At 35.8% G+C, this 27,500-nt stretch overlaps 1 long non-coding RNA gene across 2 annotated transcripts in view; it reads right to left on the bottom strand.

The window, feature by feature from the left end:
* Positions 1–27,500, bottom strand: part of LOC133546110 (uncharacterized) — a 63,829-nt gene that overhangs the window by 17,144 nt on the left and 19,185 nt on the right. For both annotated transcript variants that reach the window (XR_009804988.1, XR_009804989.1), the window contains exon 2: positions 462–652. This is a non-coding gene — a long non-coding RNA (uncharacterized LOC133546110). The remainder of the gene's footprint in view (positions 1–461; positions 653–27,500) is intronic.

Raw genomic sequence — 27,500 nt, 5'->3', positions numbered from 1 at the left:
GTAGCAACGGACTGTGCAGAAAGTCGGTGACCTCTTTGCACTATGCGCTTCAGAATCCGTTGACCCCTCTCTGTCAGTTTACGTGGCCTACCACTTGGTGGCTGAGTTGCTGTTGTTCCCAAACTCTTCCATTTTCTTATAATAAAGCCTTCAGTTGACTTTGGAATATTTAGGAGCGAGGAAATTTCACGACTGGATTTGTTGCACAGGTGGCATTGTATGACAGTTCCATGCTGGAAATCACTGACAGCGGCCCATTCTTTCACAACTGTTTGTAGAAACAGTCTCCATGTCTAAGTGCTTGATTTTATACACCTGTGGCCGGGCCGAGTGATTAGGACACCTGATTCTCATTATTTGGATGGGTGGCCAAATACTTTTGGCAATATAGTGTATTTGGGGCACCGGATTGAAATATAATCATGTTATTTTCACTTCTTTTTTTTTCTAATTTTACTTACATGTTTGAATCCTTAAAGAAACTCCCTCTTTAATTGTCCATGCCTGCGGCCGCTGACACACCGGAGTGGGCTCGAGACGCGACGAAGCAGCATGGAAAGCTGCGATGAGAACATCTCCGACTCACCGAAAAAAAGGTGAGCTAAGGTCAATGGAGGGGGAGGAATCGTCGTTACTCATCCGTCCTCCTACGCTGTGAACATAAGCAGATGCACAATACCAAACATCAACAGGCTGGGATTAAAAGTTGAATCAAAAGTTTGGGACAAAAAGATGCCATCGTGTTTGTAAATTCCCATGATTCAGTGATATCCTAGCACACATTGGCCTACTGTATTCAAACACCTTATGAATATACTTAATGTATATACACTATATTGCCAAAAGTATTTGGCCACCCATCCAAATGATGAGAATCAGGTGTCCTAATCACTTAACCCGGTGTATAAAATCAAGCACTTAGTCATGGAGACTGTTTCTACAAAGGTGTGAAAGAATGGGCCGCACTCAGTGATTTCCAGCGTGGAACTGTCACAGGATGCCACCTGTGCAACAAATCCAGTCGTGAAATTTCCTCGCTCCTAAATATTCCAAAGTCAACTGTCGGCTTTATTATAAGAAAAGTGAAGAGTTTGGGAACAACAGCAACTCAGCCACCAAGTGATAGGCCACCTAAACTGACCGAAAGGGGTCAGCGGATGCTGAAGCGCATAGTGCAAAGACTTTCTGCACAGTCTGTTAAGGTTTAAACAGGGGGAGATGACGGCAGACTGACACCAGGTGGCGGTAATGTCCAAAGATTTATTTCATATATATATTTATATATAGACCATATATATATATTTATATATAATAATATAATAATATAACTAGGGAAATGGAGTGTGAACGAGATCAAAGAGTGTGTATGGTGTAAGGCAGGGGTCACCAACCTTTTTGAAACCAAGAGCTACTTCTTGGTACTGATTAATGCAAAGGGCTACCAGTTTGATACACACTTAAATAAATTGCCTGAAATAGCCAATTTGCTCAATTAACCTTTAATAAATGAATCTATATATATATATATTAAAAAAATGGTTATTTCTGTCTGTCATTCTGTTGTACATTTTTTTTCCTTTTACGGAAGATTTTTTGTAGAGAATAAATGATGAAAAAAACACTTAATTTAATGATTTAAAAGAGGAGAAAACACGAAAAAAATTAAAATGAAATTTTGAAACATAGTTTATCTTCAATTTCGACTCTTCAAAATTCAAAATTTAACCGAAAAAAATGAATACAAAAACTAGCTATTTCGAATCTTTTTGGAAAAAAAAAAAAAGAATTTATTAGTAATCATTAGTAATTTTTCCTGATTAAGATTAATTTTAGGATTTTGATGACATGTTTTAAATAGGTTAAAATCCAATCTGCACTTTGTTAGAATATATAACAAATTGGAACAAGCGATTTTTCTAACAAAGACAAATCATTATTTCTTCTAGATTTTCCAGAATAAAATTTTTAAAAGAAATTCTAAAGAATTTGAAATAAGATTTAAAATTGATTCTACAGATTTTCTAGATTTGCCAGAATAATTTTTGGGAAGTTTAATCATAAGTTTGAAGAAATATTTCACAAATATTCTTTGTCGAAAAAAACAGAAGCTAAAATGAAGATTTAAATTAAAATGCATTTATTATTCTTTACAATAATAATAAAAAAAAATACTTGAACATTGATTTAAATTGTCAGGAAAGAAGAAGAATGAATTTAAAAAGGTAAAAAGGTATATGTGTTTAAAAATCCTAAAATCATTTTTAAGGTTGTATTTTTTCTCTAAAAATGTCTTTCTGAAAGTTATAAGAATCAAAGTAAAAAAATATTTAAACAAGTGAAGACCAAGTCTTTAAAATATTTTGTTGGATTTTCAAATTCTATTTGAGTTTTGTCTCTCTTAGAATTAAAAATGTTGAGCAAAGCGAGACCAGCTTGCTAGTAAATAAATACAATTTAAAAAAATAGAGGCAGCTCACTGGTAAGTGCTGCTATTTGAGCTATTTTTTAGAACAGACCAGCGGGCGACTCATCTGGTCCTTACGGGCGACCTGGTGCCCGCGGGCACCGCGTTAGTGATTTAACTGGAGGGATTTTACCGTAAGTGTTGGAGGTTTGTGTTGAGAGAAGCGGTGCAGTCCGACAAGGCCAAGACAGGCAGGGTAGTCCAGGGGCGGAAGCGGGGTCGAGAGGCAGGAGCGAGTCGTCGTAGTCCGGGGCGAGCGAGGAGTCAAAAACCAGGAAGATCCGGGAGCACACGACACACAGCGTGACTCGGGGATGAACACAGGGAAGGTACGGAAGGCTATACTCCGGCTTATGAAGGGAGGTCCTTCATTACAGGCAGGTGTGGTGATTGTCGGTGAGTGATTACAGCTGGCGGCCGTCTTCGGGCGTGTCCTGAGGTGCGCTCACTGGACCAAGGGTCTCAGCCGTAACACAGTTAGTTGCTACAGAGCTCCAAACTTCATGTGACCTTCCGATTAACCCACTTACAGTACGCAGAGAGCTCCATGGAATGTTTTTTCATGGCCGAGCAGCTGAGTCTAAGCCATGCATCACCGACTCTAATGCAAGGCGTCGGATGCAGTGGTGTAAAGCACGTCGCCACTGTTAAGTTGAAGTACCGATGATTGTCACACACACACTAGGTTTGGTGCAATTTATTCTCACCTAGGAGGTGTGGGAAGCCCTGTGATGAGGTGGCGACTTGTCCAGGGTGTACCCCGCCTTCCGCCCGATTGTAGCTGAGATAGGCGCCAGCGCCCCCGGCGACCCCAAAAGGGAATAAGCGGTAGAAAATGGATGGATGGATGGACACTAGGTTTGGTGCAATTTATTCTCACCTAGGAGGTGTGGGAAGCAGTGGGTGATTTGGTGATTCAACCCCCAAATTCAAACCCTTGATGCTGAGTGCCAAGCAGGGAGGTAGTGGGTCCCATTTTTATAGTCTTTGGTATGACTCGGCCGGGGTTTGAACTCACAACCTACCGATCTCAGGGCGGACACTCTAACCGCTAGGCCGCTCAGTAGGTCTGGTGCAGAAAGGTAAATTTTGGACTGCATTGTGCAGAGTGTGAAGTTTGGTGGAGAAATTATGGTGTGGGGTTGTTTTTCAGGAGTTCGACTTGGCGCCTTAGTTCCAGTGAATGGAACTTTGAATACTCCAGGATACCAAAACATTTTGGACAATTCCATGCTCCCAACCTTGTGGGAACAGTTTGGCGCGTGCCCCTTCTTCTTCCAACATGAATGTGCTATAGTGCACAAAGCAAAGACATGGATGACAGAGTCTGGTGTGGATGACCTTGACTGGCCTGCACAGAGTCCTGACCTGAACCCGATAGAACACTTTTGGGATGAATTAGAACGAAGACTGAGAGCCAGGCCTTCTTGAACAACATCAGTGTGTGACGTCACCTTTGGAAGAATGGTGGAAAATTCCTAAAAACACACTCGTCAACCTTGTGGACAGCCTTCCCAGAAGAGTTGAAGCTGTAATAGCTGCAAAAGGTGGACCCACATCATATTGAACCCTATGGGTTAGGAATGGGATGGCACTTCAAGTTCATATGTGAGTCAGAGTAGGTGGCTAAACACTTTTGGCAATATAGTGTATTTGGACACACGCACAAAATAAGCTCTTTACGGTTTTAACACAACGTATAAATAATAAATAAATAAGAAACAACAATAGAATTAGTTTGCTTTGAGACAGCTGCTAAACAACGCGGACATTTTAAAAACAACAATTAAAAATCACAAAGCTGAAAATGTTGACAATCTGTAGAAGAGTAGATAAACTGTCACTTACTCTTTTTAGTCCAGTCTTTACTTCCCAGCTTCATCTTAAACCAATCTAAGACTCCCCAGGTGGCCATAAAGATGCCTGACTAAAAGCTTCCCCCCCCAACCCCCAAGAGAGCCAGAATGCTCCACAGGCAAGTAGCTTTAAAGATGACATTTTCAATTTATTCTAAAAAAATGACAACTTTTTTCTACACAAAATAACTTTAATGCTCTAAGTTTGCAATTTAACTTGATTACTTATTGAATTGGATATATATTTTTTTTTACTTTAACTTTTTTGTCATAAATGTAATACCTTTTAGCCTTAATTAATTTATTTCTCTTTATTTTACAAAAAAAAAATGGTTATAGTATATTACTTCTTCTCATAATTAAATATTTCACAAAACAACGCATTACAATAGATCATTACATATTTTTTTTTTCCTAATTTTGTACTTCTGTTTGAAAATATGCTGCCGTGTCAGTACGTTTATCAGTACTAAACTAGTCTGATTTGTCTAATAATTAAGTTTCTTCTATTTTCAAAGCTACATGGGAAGTTCTAGTTTCCATGCACATATCTCATACTTGCCAACTCTCCCGATTTTTCCGGGAGACTCCCGAATTTCAGTGTCCCTTCCTAAAATCTCAGAGCGCCAATAAACCTTAAAGGCACTGCCTTTGCGTGCCAGCCCAGTCACATAATATAAGCAGCTTATACACACACACACACACACACACACACACACACAAGTGAATGCATGCACACTTGGCCAACAGCCATACAGGTCACACTGAGGTTGGCCGAATAAACAACTTTAACACTGTTTCAAATCTGCGCCACACTGTGAACCCACACCAAAGAATGACAAACACATTTCAGGAGAATATCCGCGATGTAACACAACACAAACAACACACAAAAAACCCTTGCAGCACTAACTCCTCCGGGACACTACAATATACACCCCTGCTACCACCAAACCCCGCCCCCCCAACCCTGCCCACCTCAACCCCCCCCCATATCCCGAATTCTGAGGTCTCAAGGTTGGAAAGTATGTCTTATCTCGAAATATTTTTGGTTCTGGGACAACACTAAATGTGAACATTTCTACTGACGCGTATGACAGCACATGATATAAATGTTTTGTTGCTAGTTTAAAAGTAATCATTGAAGATTTTTTTTTGCTGCATTGTCAGTACGTTTATCAGTACTGAACTAGTCTGATTCGTCTAATAATTCAGTTTCTTCTAATTTCAAAGCTACATGGGAAGTACTAGTTTCCATGCTCTTATCTCATACTTGTCAACCCTCTCAATTTTTCCGGGAGACTACCGAATTTCAGTGCCCCTCCCGGAAATCTCCTGGAGCAATCATTCTCCTGAATTTCTACCGATTTAACGTCCTCTACAACCTGTCATCACGTATGCTTTTCCACTATATAAACAGTGTGCCAGCCCAGTCACATAATATAAATAGCTTATACACACACACAAAAGTGAATGCAAGGCATACTTGGTCAACAGCCATACAGGTCACACTGAGGGTGGCCGTATAAACAACTTTAATATGCGCTACACTGTGAACCTGTCAAACTTGGACTATGAGGTGGTTTGTTTTTCCGAGGCAAAGGAAAGTTGGCACGAGCGAGACGTAAATGTAAGTACATCCTTTATTTTAAACACTATACTAACAATCTACAAAAGGATGGAAACAAAAGGCGCGCTGGAAGGCGAAAGTACAAAAACTAGCACTATGGCATGAAACACAAAACTCAATAGCTGTGCTTGGGCGGCATAGCTCGGTTGGTAGAGTGGCCGTGCCAGCAACTTGAGGGTTGCAGGTTCGATTCCCGCTTGTGCCATCCCAGTTACTGTCGTTGTGTCCTTGGGCAAGACACTTTACCCACCTGCGCCCAGTGCCACCCACACTGGTTTAAATGTAACTTAGATATTGGGTTTCACTATGTAAACCGCTTTGAGTCACTTGAGAAAAGCGCTATATAAATATAATTCACTTCACTTCACTGTGACCTAAAAAAAAAAAAAACTTACGTGGGATGGGCAGGAGGGAAACTTGGACAGAATGATTAAACAGCAATGGCATGGCATGAAGAAAGTGTAGGTAAAGTCGCCAGGCTGGCAACTACAGGTTTAAATAATGGACATATTAGTGCAAACAGGTGTGAGACCTGAGGACCGGGTGAAACTAATGAGTTGCTATGGTAACAAAACAAACCGGGAAGTGCAAAAATTGGAACTGATTGTCCAAAAAACAAAACCGAACATGACCACAACAAAACATGATCGCATAGACATGACAGAACCCACACCAAACCCACACCAAACAAGAATGACAAACACATTTCGGGAGAACATCCGCACCGTAACACAACATAAGCACAACAGGACAAATACCCAGAACCCATTGCAGCACTAACTCTTCCGGGACGCTACAAAATACACCCTCGCCACCACCAAACCCTGCCCACCTCAACACCCCGCCCTCCCCCCCATCTCCCGAATTCTGAGGTTTCAAGGTTGGCAAGTATGTCTATCTCAAAATATTATTGGTTTCAGGACAACACTAAATGTGAACATTTCTACTGACACGCATGACATACATTTTTTTTTTTACTAATTTAAAAGTAATCATTGAAGATTTTTTTTGCTGCATTGTCAGTACGTTTATCAGTACTAAACTAGTCTGATTTGTCTAATAATTCAGTTTCTTCTATTTTCAAAGCTACATGGGAAGTACTAGTTTCCATGCTCTTATATCACACTCCGGGAGACTCCCGAATTTCAGTGCCCCTCCCTAAAATCTCAGAGCGCCAATAAACCCTAAAGGCACTGCCTTTGCGGGCCAACCCAGTCACATAATATAAGCAGCTTATACACACACACACACACACACAAGTGAATGCAATGCATACTTGGTCAACAGCCATACAGGTCACACTGAGGGTGGCCGTATAAACAACTTTAACACTGTTTCAAATCTGCGCCAATCTGTGAACCCACACCAAACAAGAATGACAACCACATTTCGGGAGAACATCCGCACCGGAACACAACAGGAAAAATACACAGAATCCCTTGCAGCTTGCAGCACTAACTCTTCCGGGACCCCCATCTCCCGAATTCGGAGGTCTCAAGATTGGCATGAATTTCTTATCTCGAAATATTTTTGATATTAGGACGACACTACCAGGAAGTGATAAATCCTCCTATAAATACACAGGGCAATCAAAGGCCATCCTTGCCTACATGAATCATTTGTTTCCGTCATTCTCATCCCACCGCCCTACTTTTCTGCGTTGCCGCCACGACGTGACGCTGATGTTGACTCACGCGGCCTTTTCACGTCTCCCGCAGCCAAAACGTCGGAGATTAGTCAAGTCGAAAGTTGAGCAAACAAAGCAAGTCCTCATCTCGCAACAGCAAGTCAGGCGTGTGGAGAGTAAACCTTCTCCAACACCGCGCATGAGGGCGGGGCTTCCAAAAAATCGGATGGCGTTTGACTCCTCGGATGTTTGCATGACCCTGTCACCATGCCCGTCTTGGAATCGCTTCTCGAAGGCTCTGGGAAGTTAGCAAGGCAAGGTCTTCAAGGTCATCTCGTCACCGACGCCAAATCCAAACCGTGCGTCCGGGAATTTCAAAATGCGACACCCTAAAGAATACTTTTGGTCAACAACAGGTTTTGGTATTTGGGTTTGCGATTGAGAAACTGCAAAGGTCAGTAAACAAAATCCAAATATAAAGTCATCATCATCCACCGGACTTCATAAAAAACTAAAATGACCTCATGGAAAGGGGGTGTGATCGGCACGCTTGTAGGAGTAAAAGGTCACCGCCTCTGTCCACGGTGCTTAAAACAGAGCGTTGTCAGACGGGGGCGTTGTATGTGCTAATGGCGAGACACAGCTGGAAGATGATTAGATTGCGCAGGTGGTACGTGTTAAAGGCCTACTGAAATTAGATTTTCTTATTTAAACGGGGATAGCAGGTCCATTCTATGTGTCATACTTGATCGTTTCGCGATATTGCCATATTTTTGCTGAAAGGATTTAGTAGAGAACATCCACGATAAAGTTTGCAACTTTTGGTCGCTAATAAAAAAGCCTTACCTGTACAGGAAGTAGCAGACGATGTGCGCGTGTCGTCACGGGTTGTGGAGCTCCTCACATCTGAAGATTGTTTACAATCATGGCCACCAGCAGCGAGAGCGATTCGGACCGAGAAAGCGACGATTTCCCCATTAATTTGAGCGAGGATGAAAGATTCATGGATGAGGAAAGTGAGAGTGAAGGACTAGAAAGAAAAAAAAAGACGAGGGCAGTGGGAGCGATTCAGATATTATTAGACACATTTACAAGGATAATTCTGGAAAATCCCTTATCTGCTTATTGTGTTGCTAGTCTTTTAGTGAGATTATATGGTCGTACTTGTACAGCCTGAAGGTCGGCCCCGCACCTTTCTTCAGCACCAGTCGACGGGTGGTGGCGATGCCCATCTCTGCCCTTCGCAAGGGACCCTCTTCGAAACACGATCTTTCGAAATGATCACTGCATAATACACTGTACTTTGTGTGTGTGGTCCAATCCAACCGTGTTCGCTTGACATCTCTGTTCCATAGTAAAGCTTGACTGTCATCTTTCGGGAATGTAAACAATGAAACACCGGCTGTGTTTGTGTTGCTAAAGGCAGCCGCTATACACCGCTTCCCACCTACAGCTTTCTTCTTTGACGTCTCCATTATTCATTGAACAAATTGCAAAAAATTCAGCAACACAGATGTCCATAATACTGTGGAATTATGCGATGAAAACAGACGACTTATAGCTGGGAATGGTGCTGGAACAAAATGTCCTCTACAATGCGTGACGTTACGCACCATCATACCGCGACGTTTTAGCATGATACTCTGCGGGAAATTTAAAATTGTAATTTAGTAGACTAAAAAGGCCGTATTGGCATGTGTTGCAATGTTAATATTTCATCATTGATATATAAACTATCAGACTGTGTGGTTGGTAGTAGTGGGTTTCAGTAGGCCTTTAATTAAAAACAAAAACAAAACAAAAAACAGAATTTGATGTAAGTGTCATGATAACGGGCTTCTTTGTTCACGAGAGTGCATGGTATGCTGCTCGCTTCCATGCGTGGCTTCACTAATGCTGAGTTTTAAAAAACAAAATTGTAGAAGCTTGTCGTATTTTGACGTCGTTGTCATGATTAACAAGCTTCTTTAGTCAAGAGAGTGCATGGTATGCTGCTCGCTACTATGCTTGGTTGAACTCATGTTGATTTTAGAATGTGGAAGCTTGTATAAATTTGATGTCTTTGGCTCGAGATAGTGCATGACATGCTGCTCACTACTATAATAGGCTTATTTTATGTTGACTTTTAGAAAGCAGAAAAATAGTATGTAGTCATATTTTATAATGTCATGGCTTAATTTTTCATGATAGTGCATGACATGCGGCTCGCAACTATAAAAGGCTTATTTCATGTTGACTTTTAGAAAAAAAGAATAATATGTAGTCGTATTTTGTTATGTTCAGGCTTCTTTTTTCAAGATAGTGCATGACATGCTGCTCGCTACTATAAAAGGTTTATTTCATGCTGACTTTTAGAAAACAGAAAAATATTATGTAGTCAAATTTTGTCATGTTAAGGCTTTTTTTTTTCACGATAGTGCATGACATGCTGCTCGCTACTATAAATGGCTCATTTATTTTGACTTCTAGAAAACTTACAAATAGTATGTAGTCATATTTTGTAATGTTGAGGCTTCTTTTTTCACGATAGTGCATGACATGCTGCTCACTACTATAATTGGCTTATTTCATGTTGACTTTTACAAAACAGAAGATTAATATGTAGTCATTTTTTATAATGTTAAGGCTTCTTTTTTCAAGATAGTGCATGACATGCTGCTCGCTACTATAAAAGGCTTATTTCATGCTGACTTTTAGAAAACAGAAAAATATTATGTAGTCAAATTTTGTAATGATAAGGCTTCTTTTTTCAAGATAGTGCATGACATGCTGCTCGCTACTATAAATGGCACTTTATGTTGACTTTTACAAAACTTACAAATTGTATTTAGTCATATTTTGTAATGTCAAGGGTTTTTTTTTCAAGATAGTGCATGCTGTGCTGCTCGCTACTATAAAAGGCTGATTTATTTTGACTTTTAGAAAACAGAAAAATATTATGTAGTCAAATTTTGTTATGTTAAGGCTTATTTTTTTCAAGATAGCACATGACATGCTGCTCGCTACTATAAATGGCAATTTATGTTGACTTTTAAAAAACAAAAACATTTTATCCAGTCATATTTTGTCATGTTAAGACTTATTCACAACAGTGCATGACATGCTGCTCGCTACTATAAATGGCTCATTTATTTTGACTTTTAGAAAACTTACAAATAGTATGTAGTCATATATTTTGTAATGTTGAGGCTTCTTTTTTCAAGATAGTGCATGACATGCTGCTCGCTACTATAAATGGCTTATTTCATGCTGACTTTTAGAAAACGGAAAAATATTATGTAGTCAAATTTTGTCATTATAACGCTTTTTTTTTTTCAAGATAGTGCATGACATGCTGCTCGCTACTATAAATGGCTCTTTTATTTAGACATTTAGAAAAACGAAAAATAGTATTTAGGCATAATTTGTAATAGTAAAGCTTATTTTTCACGATAGTGCATGACATGCGGCTCGCTACTATAAATGGCTCATTTATTTTGACTTTTAGAAAACTTACAAATAGTATGTAGTCATATTTTGTAATGTTGAGGCTTCTTTTTTCACGATAGTGCATGACATGCTGCTCGCTATTATAATTGGCTTATTTCATGTTGACTTTTACAAAACAGAAAATTAATATGTAGTCATATTTTGTAATGTTGAGGCTTCTTTTTCCAAGATAGTGCATGACATGCTGCTCGCTACTATAAAAGGCTGATTTATTTTGACTTTTAGAAAACAGAAAAATATTATGTAGTCATATTTTGTTATGTTAAGGCTTCTTTTTTCACGATAGTGCAGGACATGCTGCTCGCTACTATAAACTGAAATTCATGTTGACTTTTAGAAAACAGAAAAATAGTACATAGTCATATTTTGCTATGTTAAGGTTTCTTTTTTTAAAAGAGTGCATGAAATGCTGCTCGCTACTATAAATGGTTTATTTATTTTGACTTTTAGAAAACAGAAACATTTTATTTAGGCATATTTTGTCATGTTAAGGATTATTCTTTCAAGATAGCGCATGACATGCTGCTCGCTACTATAAATGGCTCATTTATTTAGACTTTTAGAAAAAACTAAAATAGTATTTAGGCATATTTTGTAATGTTAAAGCTTATTTTTCACGATAGTGCATGACATGCTGCTCGCTACTATAAATGGCTCATTTATTTAGACTTTTAGAAAAAACTAAAATAGTATTTAGGCATATTTTGTAATGTTAAAGCTTATTTTTCACGATAGTGCATGACATGCTGCTTGCTACTATAATTGGCTTATTTCATGTTGACTTTTACAAAACAGAAGATTAATATATAGTCATATTTTGTAATGTTAATTCTTCTTTTTTTCATGATAGTGCATGACATGCTGCTCGCTACTATAAATGGCTTATTTCATGTTGACTTTTAGAAAACAGAAAAATATTATGTAGTCAAATTTTGTCATGTTAAGGCTATTATTTTTTCACAGTAGTGCATGACATGCTGCTTGCTACTATAAATGGCTCATTTATTTTGACTTTTAGAAAACTTACAAATAGTATGTAGTCATATTTTGTAATGTTGAGGCTTCTTTTTTCACGATAGTGCATGACATGCTGCTTGCTACTATAATTGGCTTATTTCATGTTGACTTTTACAAAACAGAAGATTAATATGTAGTCATATTTTGTAATGTTGAGGCTTCTTTTTTCAAGATAGTGCATGACATGCTGCTCGCTACTATAAAAGGCTTATTTCATGCTGACTTTTAGAAAACAGAAAAATATTATGTAGTCAAATTTTGTCATTATAACGCTTTTTTTTTTTCAAGATAGTGCATGACATGCTGCTCGCTACTATAAATGGCTCTTTTATTTAGACATTTAGAAAAACGAAAAATAGTATTTAGGCATAATTTGTAATAGTAAAGCTTATTTTTCACGATAGTGCATGACATGCGGCTCGCTACTATAAATGGCTCATTTATTTTGACTTTTAGAAAACTTACAAATAGTATGTAGTCATATTTTGTAATGTTGAGGCTTCTTTTTTCACGATAGTGCATGACATGCTGCTCGCTACTATAATTGGCTTATTTCATGTTGACTTTTACAAAACAGAAAATTAATATGTAGTCATATTTTGTAATGTTGAGGCTTCTTTTTCCAAGATAGTGCATGACATGCTGCTCGCTACTATAAAAGGCTGATTTATTTTGACTTTTAGAAAACAGAAAAATATTATGTAGTCATATTTTGTTATGTTAAGGCTTCTTTTTTCACGATAGTGCAGGACATGCTGCTCGCTACTATAAACTGAAATTCATGTTGACTTTTAGAAAACAGAAAAATAGTACATAGTCATATTTTGCTATGTTAAGGTTTCTTTTTTTAAAAGAGTGCATGAAATGTTGCTCGCTACTATAAATGGTTTATTTATTTTGACTTTTAGAAAACAGAAACATTTTATTTAGGCATATTTTGTCATGTTAAGGATTATTTTTTCAAGATAGCGCATGACATGCTGCTCGCTACTATAAATGGCTATTTTATTTAGACTTTTAGAAAAAACAAAAACAGTATTTAGGCATATTTTGTAATGTTAAAGCTTATTTTCCAAGATAGTGCATGACATGCTGCTCACTACTATAATTGGCTTATTTCATGTTGACTTTTACAAAACAGAAGATTAATATGTAGTCATATTTTGTAATGTTGAGGCTTCTTTTTTAAAGATATTGCATGACATGCTGCTCGCTACTATAAATGGCCATTTCATGTTAACTTTTCGAAAACAGAATAATAATATGTAGTCATATTTTGTAATGTTAAGTCTTCTTTCTTTCACGATAGTGCATGACAAGCTGCTTGCTACTATAAATGGCTTATTTCATGTCCGCTGTTTAGCAGAGGAGCTGCTTTCATGCGCAACATTCACCATGTTTACATGCGTCGAACAAGCTAATAATTGCAAAGCAGGGCTCTAAGAACCCCCAGCAACATTTGCGTCAACGAACGCTCACCAAGTCTTTGATTTATTCCAACAAGAACATTTGCCAGGAGGAATCAGGTTTAATATTACTTAGCGTTGGGCCCGAGGCTCCTGGCTCGTTCAGTTAGAGAAACAAAACATCACAAAAAAATGATTGAATTGTGTTAACCGAGGCAAAAGATGCACTTTCCTGGCTGCACATTTTTTGTTTTGGAGGCTGACAACCTGCAGGCTTAGAACTCACTGACTTGCTAATTAACGTGAATGACGATGCTTTTCGGCCTTAAACGCATCTCGAAGAGCTAATTGTCTGCACCAAATGAGCATTGTCGGCATCTTTAATGACTTCCCGACACGGCATGGGTTTGAATGTGCGTTCGCAACCGCGGTTCGGTACGCCATTTAAACCGAAGCGCACCAAACCTCCCTTGCCATTTCTCAAGCGCCGTTTGCTGCAAATACCAACTTGCCCGATAGGAAGCCCGCGAGTCATAAGCTCGGAAGATTGATTTCTTTTGGAGGCCACGGCGTTCCTGATCTGGCCCAGAGTTTTGCTGATTGGCCTTTGGCTCAGCTAAACGTTCCCCCTGGAGGGGTGGCGCTCCGTGCTGATGGGAAATGAAGCCATTTTTAAGCCCCGTCGCTTGTAAACCTCTGAACAGGGCGAGGGAGAGAGAGGAGCCGCCATCTCCTAAAAGCACAGCGAGAGCGTGTCCATATTCCCAGTTTGTCCTCTAAAAGTCATGCATATGGTACAGTGTAAGGCAGGGGTCACCAACCTTTTTGAAACCAAGAGCTACTTTTTGGGTACTGATTAATGCGAAGGGCTACCAGTTTGATACACACTTAAATAAATTGCCAGAAATAGCCAATCTGCTCAATTTACCTTGAATAAATAAATCTATATATATATTAAAAAAAAGGGTATTTCTGTCTGTCATTCCGTCTTACATTTTTTTTCCTTTTACGGAAGTTTTTTTTGTAGAGAATAAATGATGAAAAAAACACTTAATTGAAAGTTTAAAAGAAAATAAACACGAAAACAATGAAAATTAAATTTTGAAACATAGTTCATCTCGATTTCGACTCTTTAAAATTCAAAATTCAACCGAAAAAATGAAGAGAATAACTAGCTAATTCGAATCTTTTTGAAAAAAATTAGAAAAATAATTTATGGAACATCATTGGTAATTTTTCCTGATTAAGATTAATTTTAGAATTTTGATGACATGTTTTAAATAGGTTAAAATCCAATCTGCACTTTGTTAGAATATATAACAAATTGGACCAAGCTGTATTTCTAACAAACACAAATCATTATCTCTTCTAGATTTTCCAGAAACAAAATTTTAAAAGAAATTCAAAAGACTTTGAAATAAGATTTAAATTTGATTCTACAGATTTTCTAGATTTGCCAGAATGATTTGTTTGAATTTTAATCAAAAGTTTGAAGAAATATTTCACAAATATTTTTCTTTGAAAAAAAAAAAGCTAAAATTAAGAATTAAATTAAAAAATGTATTTATTATTCTTTATAATAAAAAAAATGTTTTACTTGAACACTGATTTAAATTGTCAGGAAAGAAGAGAAAGGAATTTATAAGGTAAAAAGGTATACTGTATTTCCTTGAATTGCCGCCGGGGCACTAATTAATTTAAAACCTCTTCTCACTGCTGCGCTTACCAAAGGCATGCGGTAAAAGTAAGCATGCGCTAATTATTTTAAAACCTCTTCTCACTCCTGCGCTTACCAATGCATGCAGTAAAAATTTGAGTGTGATGTAAGCTTGAACCTTAAATCCTACTGAATAGCTCTTAATCTTATTCCCTTTATGCAATTTCTAATTACCGGTATTGAAATCAGCCTCCTCCATTTTGAAAATGATGACAGGGGAAGTGTCACTCGTGACGTCACCAGTTTGACCAGGCGGTAATACTAAGCATGCGCTACAGATGATGTCGTAGTGGTGTGTGTTGTGGTTTGTGCAGCCCTTTGAGACACTAGTGATTTAGGGCTATATAAATGAACATTGATTGATTGATAATTATTTTGCGAAACAAGTGTGACCCGGCAGTAATTCAAGGCAGGCGCATACTATATACTAAATACGGTGTGTGTTTAAAAATCCTAAAATCATTTTTGAGGTTGTATTTTTTTTCTCTAAAATTGTCTTTCTGAAAGTTATAAGAAGCAAAGGTAAATAAAAATAAAATAATTTATTCAAACAACTGAAGACCAAGTTTTTAAAATATTTTCTTGGATTTTCAAATTGTATTTGAGTTTTGTCTCTCTTAGAATTAAAAATGTCGAGCAAAGCGAGACCAGCTTGCTAGTAAATAAATAAAATTTAAAAAATAGAGGCAGCTCACTGGTAAGTGCTGCTATTTGAGCTATTTTTAGAACAGGCCAGCGGGCTACTCATCTGGTCCTAAAGGGCTACCTGGTGCCTGCGGGCACCGCGTTGGTGACCCCTAGTGTACCGTACGTAGGGGTCGGGAACCTTTTTGGGCTGAGAGAGCCATGAAACCAAATATTTTAAAATGTAATTCTGTGAGAGCAATATAATATTTTTAACACTAAATACAACTGTCAGGTTTGAACACTGATGACATTTATTAAACAAGACAAGAAGCAAGGAATTAAACAGACTGGATTCAATTTAGCTCAGTAGCTTACACTTGCATCGCATCTCATAAGCTTGACAACACACTGTGTCCAATATTTTCACAAAGATAAAATAGGTCATATTTTTGGTTCGTTTAATAGTTAAAACAAATTTACATTATTGCAATCAGTTGTTAAAACATTGTCCTTTACAATTATAAAGGTTTTTTACAAAAACTCTACTACTATGCCAGCATGTCAGCAGACTGGGGTAGATCCTGCTGAAATCCTATGTATTGAATGAATACGGAATCGTTTTGAAATGGAAAAATATCGTTTTTGAATCGAGAATCGAAATATCGATATAAAATCGAATCGCGACCCCAAGAATCGATATTGAATCGAATCGTGGGACACCCAAAAATTCGCAGCCCTAATATATATATTCACGGTGGCAGAGGGGTTAGTGCGTCTGCCTCACAATACGAAGGTCCTGCAGTCCTGGGTTCAAATCCAGGCTCGGGATCTTTCTGTGTGGAGTTTGCATGTTCTCCCCGTGAATGTGTGGGTTCCCTCCGGGCACTCCGGCTTCCTCCAAAGATAGGTTGATTGGCAACACTAAATTGTGAGTGTGAATGTTGTCTGTCTATCTGTGTTGGCCCTGCGATGAGGTGGCGACTTGTCCAGGGTGTACCCCGCCTTCCGCCCGATTGTAGCTGAGATAGGCGCCAGCGCCCCCCGCGACCCCGAAAGGGAATAAGCGGTAGAAAATGGATCGATGGATGGATGGATAGATAGATAGATAGATAGATAGATAGATAGATAGATAGATAGATAGATAGATAGATAGATAGATAGATAGATAGATAGATAGATAGATAGATAGATAGATAGATAGATAGATAGATAGATAGATAGATAGATAGATAGATAGATAGATAGATAGATAGATAGATAGATAGATAGATAGATAGATAGATAGATAGATAGATAGATAGATAGATAGATAGATAGATAGATAGATAGATAGATAGATAGATAGATAGATAGATAGATAGATAGATAGATAGATCTATCTATCTATCTATCTATCTATCTATCTCTATATATATATATATATATATATATATATATATATATATATATATATATATATATATATATATATATATATATATATATATATTCCCAATGCATTTACCTAATGCTAAGACGAAATAAAATATTAATTAAAACAAATATTAAATTGTGAAATTGTAATTGTGACAAATTTAAGGAAAAAACATCTCTCCAGTAATCCCTTATGAAAAGTCAAACAAACCTTTTAAAAGTAATATATAATTCTAATTGTATTTTTTTTTATAAAATAAAAATAATTATTATGCAATAAATATGAAAAAATATATATAAACCCAGGTATGTATATTAAAAAAAAATTATAATTATACTAACTAGTTCAATAAAAACACTAATGAAAATGTTTAGTCATGTAAATTTATGACTAAAAATGAAAAAAAATCAAGATAAAATATTACAAATGGGATAATATTGTATTGTGATGATGATATCATCAAAATCTTTGTAGAAAAACACATTAAAATTAAAATGTCACAAATTCTACATGATAAATATAAAAAATGTTGATAATGTGATGACTTAATTGTTAATATGAACAAATAAGAGTTATGCAATACGCTCTTACAAATGTCAAATAGTTATTTAAAAAAAAATGTTACATTGGTCATTAAAATGTGATTGTGCAAAATACAATAACAAAAGTAAAATAACCAGCAAAGATAAATGACAAAGGTACAAATTTAATTTAGAAACCCAAAACCAGTGAAGTTGGCACGTTGTGTAATTCTTAAATAAAAAGAGAATACAAAAATTTGCTAATCCTTTCCAACATATATTCAATTGAATAGACTGCAAAGACAAGATATTTAATGTTCCAACTGAGAAACTTTTTTATATTTTTTTGCAAATAATCATTAACTTGGAATTTAATGGCAGCAACACATTGCAAAAAAGTTCACACAGGGGCATTTTTACCACTGTGTTACATAGCCTTTCCTTTTAAGCTTTTCAGGTGGAATTATTTCCCATTCTTGCTTGATGAACAGCTTAAGTTGTTCAACAGTCCAGGGTCTCTGTTGTGGTATTTTACGCTTCATATTGTGCCACACATTTTCAATGGGAGACAGGTCTGGACTACAGGCAGGACAGTCTAGTACCCGCACTCATTTATTATGAAACCACGCTGTTGAAACACGGGGGTTGGCATTGTCTTGCTGAAATAAGCAGGGGCGTCCATTATAAAATTGCATGGATGGCAACATTTGTTGCTCCAAAACCTGTATGTACCTTTTAGCATTAATGGTGCTTTTACAGATGTGTAAGTTACCCTTGCCTTGGGCCTAATATACCCCCATACAATCACAAATTCTGACTTTTGAACTTGGCGCCTAGAACAGTCCGGAGGATTATTTTCCTCTTTGTTCCGGAGGTCACGGCATCCGCAGTTTCCAAAAACTGTTTGAAATGTGGACTCGTTAGACCACAGAACACTTTTCCACTTTGCATCAGTCCATCTTAGATGAGATTGGACCCAGCAAAGCCGGCGTCGCTTCTGGGTGTTGTTGATGAATGTCTTTTGCTTTGCATAGTCGAGTTTTAACTTGCACTTGCAGATGTAGCGAGCAACCGTAGTTACTGACAGTGATTTTCTGAAATGTTCCTGAGCCCATGTTGTGATATCCTTTACACACTGATGTCGCTTTTTGATGCAGTACCACCTGAGGGATTGAAGGTCTGTAATATCATCGCGTACCTCTGAAACTTTTGATGATATTATGGACCGTAGATGGTGAAATCCCTAAATTCCGTGCAATAACTCGTTGAGAAATGTTGTTTCCTAAACTGTTTGACAATTTGCTCACGCATTTGTTCACAAAGTGGTAAACCCTCGCCCCATCATTGTTTGTGAGCTACTGAGCATTTCATGGAAGCTGCTTTTATACCCAATCATGGCACCAACCTGTTCCCAATTAGCCTGTTCACCTGTGGAACGTTCCAAATAAGTGTTGGATGAACATTCCTCAACTTACTCAGTCTTTTTTGCCACTTGTGCCAGCTTTTTTGGAAAACATATTGCAGGCATCAAATTCAAAATGAGCTAATATCGGCAAAATTTTCCAGTTTGACGGTTAATAATCTTGTCTTTGCAGTCTATTCAATTGAATATAAGTTGAAAAACATTTGCAAATCATTGTATTTTGTTTTTATTTACCATTTACACAACTTCACTGTTTTTGGCTTTTGTAATAATTTGAACAGGATCAATTCTGGGCGTAGTTTCCCCTGCTTTGTGGCATTAGATACTATTCAAAATAGATGGGTTTGTTTTCTGTTTCAAGGAATATACAAGTTTTAGATTAGTTTAACAACTGTGGTGTCCTGGGGTAGGTTCTACCTCCGTGTCGGATTGCCTTCCTACTATTCATACTACGTGCATAATATTGTGACATGTTGTGCATCTTTTTAGCCGGGACAAGGAAGCCTCACAGGACACGTGCGTCCTCAATCATGGAGACACACGGCTGACTGCACAATAAAATGCACAGATTGCCAAAGTTGCTTGCTGCATTTTGACCTTACTGTGTGTGTGTGTGTGTGTGTGTGTGTGTGTGTGTGCGTGTGTGTGTGTGTGTGTGTGTGTTCTTGTATTGCTATCCTTCTTGAGACACCAACAAGGAAAAGTACCTACCATATGAGGAGGTGTGAACAAGTTAGGACATAAATCATGGTACCGATACGGAAAAGCATTGCATCTAATAGAGAATGTGTCATTTGCACCCCTGGTGGTGAAATCTATCAAAATGAGGGTGGTCCCAAAACGGAGGGATTTGTCATTTTTAAAATTCTTCCCCCTCTGGTCAACATATGAAATAACAAGTGTGTGTAAGAAATTTATATGCGCCCCCTTTGGCTAAAATTAATTTAAAAAAAACAACAAATATGTATATAGAGACATACTGTCGTAACTTGAAGTAAATAATAAAGATTTAAAAGCAATTACAAAATTAAAAAAATATATATATATATTATTTTTTTTACAAAAAGCAGTCTTTTTCTCGCAAAGAGTCAACTTGTTTCTTATAAAATTGGGAACAATTTATCATATTCTTTCTGTTTGTGTAAAATTTCAATATTTTCTTGTAAAAATATCACTTTATGTGAAATTATTAGTGAATTGGGAAATTATTACACAATTATTACAAATTTGAACTTGTATTACTGTAGTGCACATTTTTTTGTTGTTCTTGTAAAATAGTGACTTTTTCTTTTTAAGTACAATTATGACTTTTGTCATAATTTTGCCAAGTAAGCCCTTAGAGGCACTTGTGATTTAGGGCTATATAAATAAACATTGATTAATTAATTGATTGAAGTAAAATTCCGATTATTACTATAATATTGCCAACATTTTAAAGTGTTCTTATAAAATTGTGACTTTTGTCGAGTAAAATTACGACTCTTCATGAAAATGAGGTTTGTCCCAAAAAGGAGGGATTTTTCAAATTGACTGTGTGTCGGTTTTAAAAGTGCTCCCCCTTTGGTCAACATATGAAATAACAAGTGTGTGTAAGAAATTGGATATGTGCCCCCTTTGTACAAATTAATTAAAAATGTAAATAGAAACATATTGCAGTAACTTGAAGTTAATAATAAAGATTAAAAAGCAAAAAAATTATATATATACATATATTTTACAAAAAGCAGTCTTTTTCTCACAAAGAGTCAACTTTTTTTCTTATAAAATTGGGAACAATTTACCATATTCTTTCTGTTTCTGTAAAATTTCAATATTTTCTTGTAAAAATGTCACTTTATGTGAAATTATTACTGAATTGGGAAATTATTAAACAATGGTGACATTCGTCATACAAAATTTGAACTTGTATTACTAATTTGCCAATTTTTTGTTCTTGTAAAATAGTGACTTTTTTTTTTTTTTAAGTACAAATGTGACTTTTGTCATAATTTTGCCAAGTAAGCCCTTTGAGGCACTTGTGATTTGGGGCTATATAAATAAACATTGATTGATTGATTGATTGAAGTAAAATTCCGATTATTACTATGATATTGCCAACATTTTAAAGTGTTCTTATAAAATTGTGACTTTTGTCGAGTAAAATTACGACTCTTCATGAAAATTAGGTTTGTCCCAAAAAGGAGCGATTTTTCAAATTGACTGTGTGTCGGTTATAAAAGTGCTCCCCTCTGTCAACATATGAAATAACAAGTGTGTGTGAGAAATTGGATATGTGCCCCCTTTGTACAAATTAATTAAACAAATAAACAAATATGTAAATTGAAACATACTGTAGAAACTTTAAGTAAATAATGAAGATTAAAAAGCCAAAACATTATACTATATATATATATATATATATATATATATATATATATATATATATATATATATATTACAAAAAGCAGTCTTTTTCTCACAAAGAGTCAACTTTTTTTCTTATAAAATTGGGAACAATTTATCATATTCTTTCTGTTTCTGTAAAATTTCAATATTTTCTTGTAAAAATATTACTTTATGTGAAATGCTTACTGATTCGGGAAATTATTGAACAATGGTAACATTCGTCATACAAAATTCGAATTCGTATTACTATATTGCCAATTTTTTTGTTGTTCTTGTAAAACTTACTTTTTTTTTTTTAAGTACAATTATGACTTGTCATAATTTTGCCAAGTAAGCCCTTTGAGACACTTGTGATTTAGGGCTATATAAATAAACATTGATTGATTGATTGACTGAAGTAAAATTCCGATTATTACTATAATATTGCCAACATTTTAAAGTGTTCTTATAAAATTGTGACTTTTGTCGAGTAAAATTACGACTCTTCATGAAAATGAGGTTTGTCCCAAAAAGGAGGGATTTTTCAAATTGACTGTGTGTCGGTTTTAAAAGTGCTCCCCCTTTGGTCAACATATGAAATAACAAGTGTGTGTAAGAAATTGGATATGTGCCCCCTTTGTACAAATTAATCAAACAAATAAACAAATATGTAAATAGAAACATACTGTAGTAACTTTAAGTAAATAATGAAGATTAAAAAGCCCCAAAAAATTATACAGCTATATATATTTTACTAAAAGCAGTCTTTCTCACAAAGAGTCAACTTTTTTTCTTATAAAATTGTGAACAATTTATCATATTCTTTCTGTTTCTGTAAAATGTCAATATTTTCTTGTAAAAATATCACTTTATGTGAAATTATTACTGAATTGGGAAATTATTACACAATGGAGACATTCGTCATACAAAATTTGAACTTGTATTACTATATTGCCAATTTTTTTGTTGTTCTTGTAAAATAGTGACTTTTTTTTTTTTTTTTAAGTACATGACTTTTGTCATAATTTTGCCAGGTAAGCCCTTTGAGGCCCTTGTGATTTAGGGCTATATAAATAATCATTGATTGATTGAAGTAAAACTCCGATTATCACTAAAATATTGCCAACATTTTAAAGTGTTCTTATAAAATTGTGACTTTTGTCGAGTAAAATTACGACTCTTCATGAAAATGAGGTTTGTCCCAAAAAGGAGGGATTTTTCAAATTGACTGCGTGTTGGTTTTTAAAAGTGCTCCCCCTTTGGTCAACATATGAAATAACAAGTGTGTGTAAGAAATTGGATATGTGCCCCCTTTGTACAAATTAATTAAATAAACAAATATGTATATAGAAACATACTGTACTAACTTTAAGTAAATAATGAAGATTAAAAAGCAGAAAAAAAAATTATGTATCTATATATATTTTACTAAAAGCAGTCTTTTTCTCACAATGAGTCAACTTTTTTTTTATAAAATTGGGAACAATTTCTCATATTCTTTCTGTTTCTGTTATATTGTAATATGTTCTTGTAAAATTATTACTTCATGTGAAATTGTTACTTAATTGGGAAATTATTACAAAATGGTGACATTCGTCATACAAAATTTGAACTTATATTACTATAGTGCCAATTTTTTTGTTGTTCTTGTAAAATAGTGACTTTTTTTTTTTTAAGTACATGACTTTTGTCATAATTTTGCCAAGTAAGCCCTTTGAGGCACTTGTGATTTAGGGCTATATAAATAAACATTGATTGATTGATTGACTGAAGTAAAATTCCGATTATTACTATAATATTGCCAACATTTTAAAGTGTTCTTATAAAATTGTGACTTTTGTCGAGTAAAATTACGACTCTTCATGAAAATGAGGTTTGTCCCAAAAAGGAGGGATTTTTCAAATTGACTGTGTGTCGGTTTTAAAAGTGCTCCCCCTTTGGTCAACATATGAAATAACAAGTGTGTGTAAGAAATTGGATATGTGCCCCCTTTGTACAAATTAATTAAACTAATAAACAAACATGTAAATAGAAACATACCGTAGTAACTTGAAGTAAATAATGAAGATTAAAAAGCAATTTTTTTAAAAATATATTTTACTAAAAGCAGTCTTTTTCTCACAATGAGAAAACTTTTTTTCTACTAAAATTGGTAGGAATTTCTCATATTGTTTCTGTTTCTGTAATATGTTCTTGTAAAAATATTACTTTATGTGTAATTATTACTTAATTGGGAAATTATTACAAAATGGTGACATTTGTCATACAAAATTCTGAGTTTTATTACAATATTGCCAATTTTTTTTTTTGTCGTTCTTGTAAAATAGTGACAAAAATTTGGGGAGTAAAATGATGAGTTTTGTCATAATTTTGCCAAGTAAAATTACAATTATTATTATAATGATGCCAAAAATGCAAAGTTTTCTTACAGAATTGACGAGTAAAATTACGACTGTTTTCCAAAAATTGCCAAAATGTGTTACTTTTCTTGAAAAACTGCAACTGATATTGAATAAAAAATAAACTTTTATCATAATATTGCACAAATGTTCAGTTTTTCTTGGAACATTTTGACTTGTGTTGAGTAAAACAATTTTCATTATATAAAACTGCCAACATTTTAAGTTTTTCTTGTGAAATTGTGACCTTTTTCTTGTGAAATTCCAACTCTTTTTTTTCACAACAGGCTATTTTATATTTGCATAGTATCTATATATTATTAATGTTGTAAATACACATCTTTATATATCTAGAAAGGGTGGTCCTACAGAGGTAGGGATTTCTCGGAGGTCTCAAGAAGGTGAGAAATACGAGTGTGTGTGTGTGTGTGTGTGTGTGTGTGTGTGTGTGTGTGTGTGTGTGTGTGTTCTTGTATTTCAACCCTAGTAGTTAAATCCATCAAAATGAGGGTTGTCCTTAAAAGGAGGGATTTTTTTTCAAAGAGTGTGTGTCGGTTTTAAAAGTGCTCCCCCTCTGGTCAACATATGAAATAACAAGTGTGTGTAAGAAATTGATATGCGCCCTCTTTGTACAAAATCAATTTAAAATAAATAAATATTTACATAGACCCCTACTGTAGTAGCTTGAAGTAAATAATTTAGATTAAATAGCAATTACAAAAAATATATATATAATTTAAGAAAAATACTAAAAGCAGTCTTTTTGTCACAACGAGTCGACTTTTTTTCTTCTAAAATTGGGAACACTTTCTCATTCGTCATACAAAATTCAGACTTTTATTACAATAATGGCAGTTTTTTTGTTGTTCTTGTAAAATAGTAACTATTTTTGGAGTAAAATGATGACTTTTGTTATAATTTCGCCAAGTAAAATTCCAATTATTACTATAAATATGCCAACATTTAAAAGATTGTGACTTTTGTCGAGTAAAATTACGACTCTTTTCATAAAATTGCCAACATTTTAAGCTTTTCTTATGAAATTGTGACTGTTATTGAGTAAAATTCCAACTTTTATCATAACGTCGCACAAAATGTTCGGTTTTTCTTGTAACATTGTGACTTGCGTTGTGTAAAATGACGACTTTTGTTACAATCCTGCCAAAATTCCAAGTTTTTCTTGTGAAATTGTGAGCCTTTTCTTGTGAAATTCCAACCCATTGTTCACAACAATCTTTTTTTATATTTGCATTGTATGTATATATTATTTATGTTGTAAATAGACATCTTTATATATCTAGAAAGGGTGGTTCTACAGAGGTAGGCATTTTTCACAGATCTCAAGAAGGTGAGAAATACAAGAGCGTGTGTGTGTGTGTGTGTGTGTGTGTGTGTGTGTGTGTGTGTGTGTGTGTGTGTGTGTGTGTGTGTGTGTGTGTGTGTGTGTGAACACGTGTGTCAACATCAGCAAAGCGAGCCAAGTGAAACCACATCAGCACAACCCGGTCAGACTGAGACGATGGCGTCACGGCGCAATCAATCACAAATTGAGTTGCTGACTTCCACTCTCGCCAGTCTCGCTCCCGGTTTTTGAAAACAATCTTCGAATGAGCCAAAAAGTCCAAGAGCGGCTCAGCATATCATTAAAGTGCTAGCTTTTTGAGCTCATTTTGCTACCGTTTTCCCCAGAGTCAATTTTTTGCGATTTTTACGCTTTTTCTTTTCTAATTACGCAGCCGTACACCTGCTCAGTGGCCTTGTGGTTAGAGTGTCCGCCCTGATTTCGGCAGGTCGTGAGTTCAAACCCCGGCTGGGTGATACCAAAGACTATAATAACTGGACCCATTACCTCCCTGCTTGGGACTTCGCATCATTGACAAGCTTTATTTTGTCAATAATTGGGTTGGAAGTGGGGGTTAAATCACCAAAAATGATTCCAGAGCGCGACTACTGCTACTGCTCACTGCTCCCCTCACCTCCCAGGGGGTGAAACAAGGGGATTGGTCAAATGCAGAGGGTAATTTCACCACACCTAGTGTGTGTGTGTGTGTGTGTGTGTGTGTGTGAGAGACTATCAGTGGTACTTTAACTTTATACACCTTACAGCAGTGGTTCTCAAATGGGGGTACGCGCACCTCTGGGTGTACTTGAAGGTATGCCAAGGGGTACGTGAGATTTTTTTTTAAATATTCTAAAAATAGCAACAATTCAAAAATCCTTTATAAATATAATTATTGAATAATACTTCAACAAATTATGAAAGTAAGTTCATAAATAGTGAAAAGAAATTCAGTGTTGACAGCTCAATTATTTGCGGACATGTTCCATAAATATTGATGTTAAAGATTTTAATTTTTTTTGTGAAGAAATGTTTAGAATTAAGTTCATGAATCCAGATGGATCTCTATTACAATCCCCAAAGAGGACACTTTAAGTTGATGATTACTTCTATGTGTAGAAATCTTTATTTATAATTGAATCACTTGTTTATTTTTCAACAAGTTTTTAGTTATTTGTATATCTTTTTTTCCAAATAGTTCAAGAAAGACCACTACAAATGAGCAATATTTTGCACTGTTATACAATTGAATAAATCAGAAACTGATGACATAGTGCTGTATTTTACTTCTTTATCTCTTTTTTTCAACCAAAAATGCTTTGCTCTGATTAGGGGGTACTTGAATTAAAAAAAATGTACACTGAAAAAAGGTTGAGAACCACTGCCTTACAGTCATATAACTTGGTATATAAAACACGCTAAATGTATGCATGGTTACGTTAGCATGCTAAAATTAACGTGCTGGCTTTTTGAGCTAATTTTGCAGCCATTTACCTTACAGTCATACAACTTCATAAATGACACTTGTTAACTCTTAGCGTGCTAACTTTAGCATGCTAATATTAAAGTGCTAACTTTTTTTTTTTTTTTGGCAATTTTTACACTTTTTACTCTTATTCCCCAGCCATACACCTCAGTAGATATAAATGATAAACGGGTTGTACTTGTATAGCGCTTTTCTACTATTCAAGGTACTCAAAGCGCTTTGACACTACTTCCACATTCACCCATTCACACACACATTCACACACTGATGGAGGGAGCTGCCATGCAAGGCGCCAAGCAGCACCCATCAGGAGCAAGGGTGAAGTGTCTTGATCATGGACACAACGGACGTAACGAGGTTGGTTCTAGGTGGGGATTGAACCAGTGACCCTCGGGTTGCGCACGGCCACTCTCCTACTGCACCACGCCGTCCCAGACGTCCGTCAGAGTCATGTAACTTGGTATGTGACACAAGCTAACTGTTAACATGCTAACATTAACATGCTTGCTTTTTAAGCTAGTTTTGCAACCGTTTACACCACAGTCATAAAACTTGGTATGTGATATTTTTTACCTGTTAGCATGCAAACGATAGCATGCTAGCAGGCTAACTTAATTTTGCTAACATTTTTCATGTTATTGTACACTTTTTTTCCTATTTCCATAGCCATACAACATGGAGTCGTATAACTTGGTATATGAAACATGCTGACTGTTATCAT

Source organism: Nerophis ophidion, linkage group LG29 (genome assembly GCF_033978795.1).
Source record: "Nerophis ophidion isolate RoL-2023_Sa linkage group LG29, RoL_Noph_v1.0, whole genome shotgun sequence".
Lineage (NCBI taxonomy): Eukaryota > Metazoa > Chordata > Actinopteri > Syngnathiformes > Syngnathidae > Nerophis > Nerophis ophidion.
Note: the sequence above shows the minus strand (reverse complement) of the source record. Positions and strands in the feature narration are given on the sequence as shown.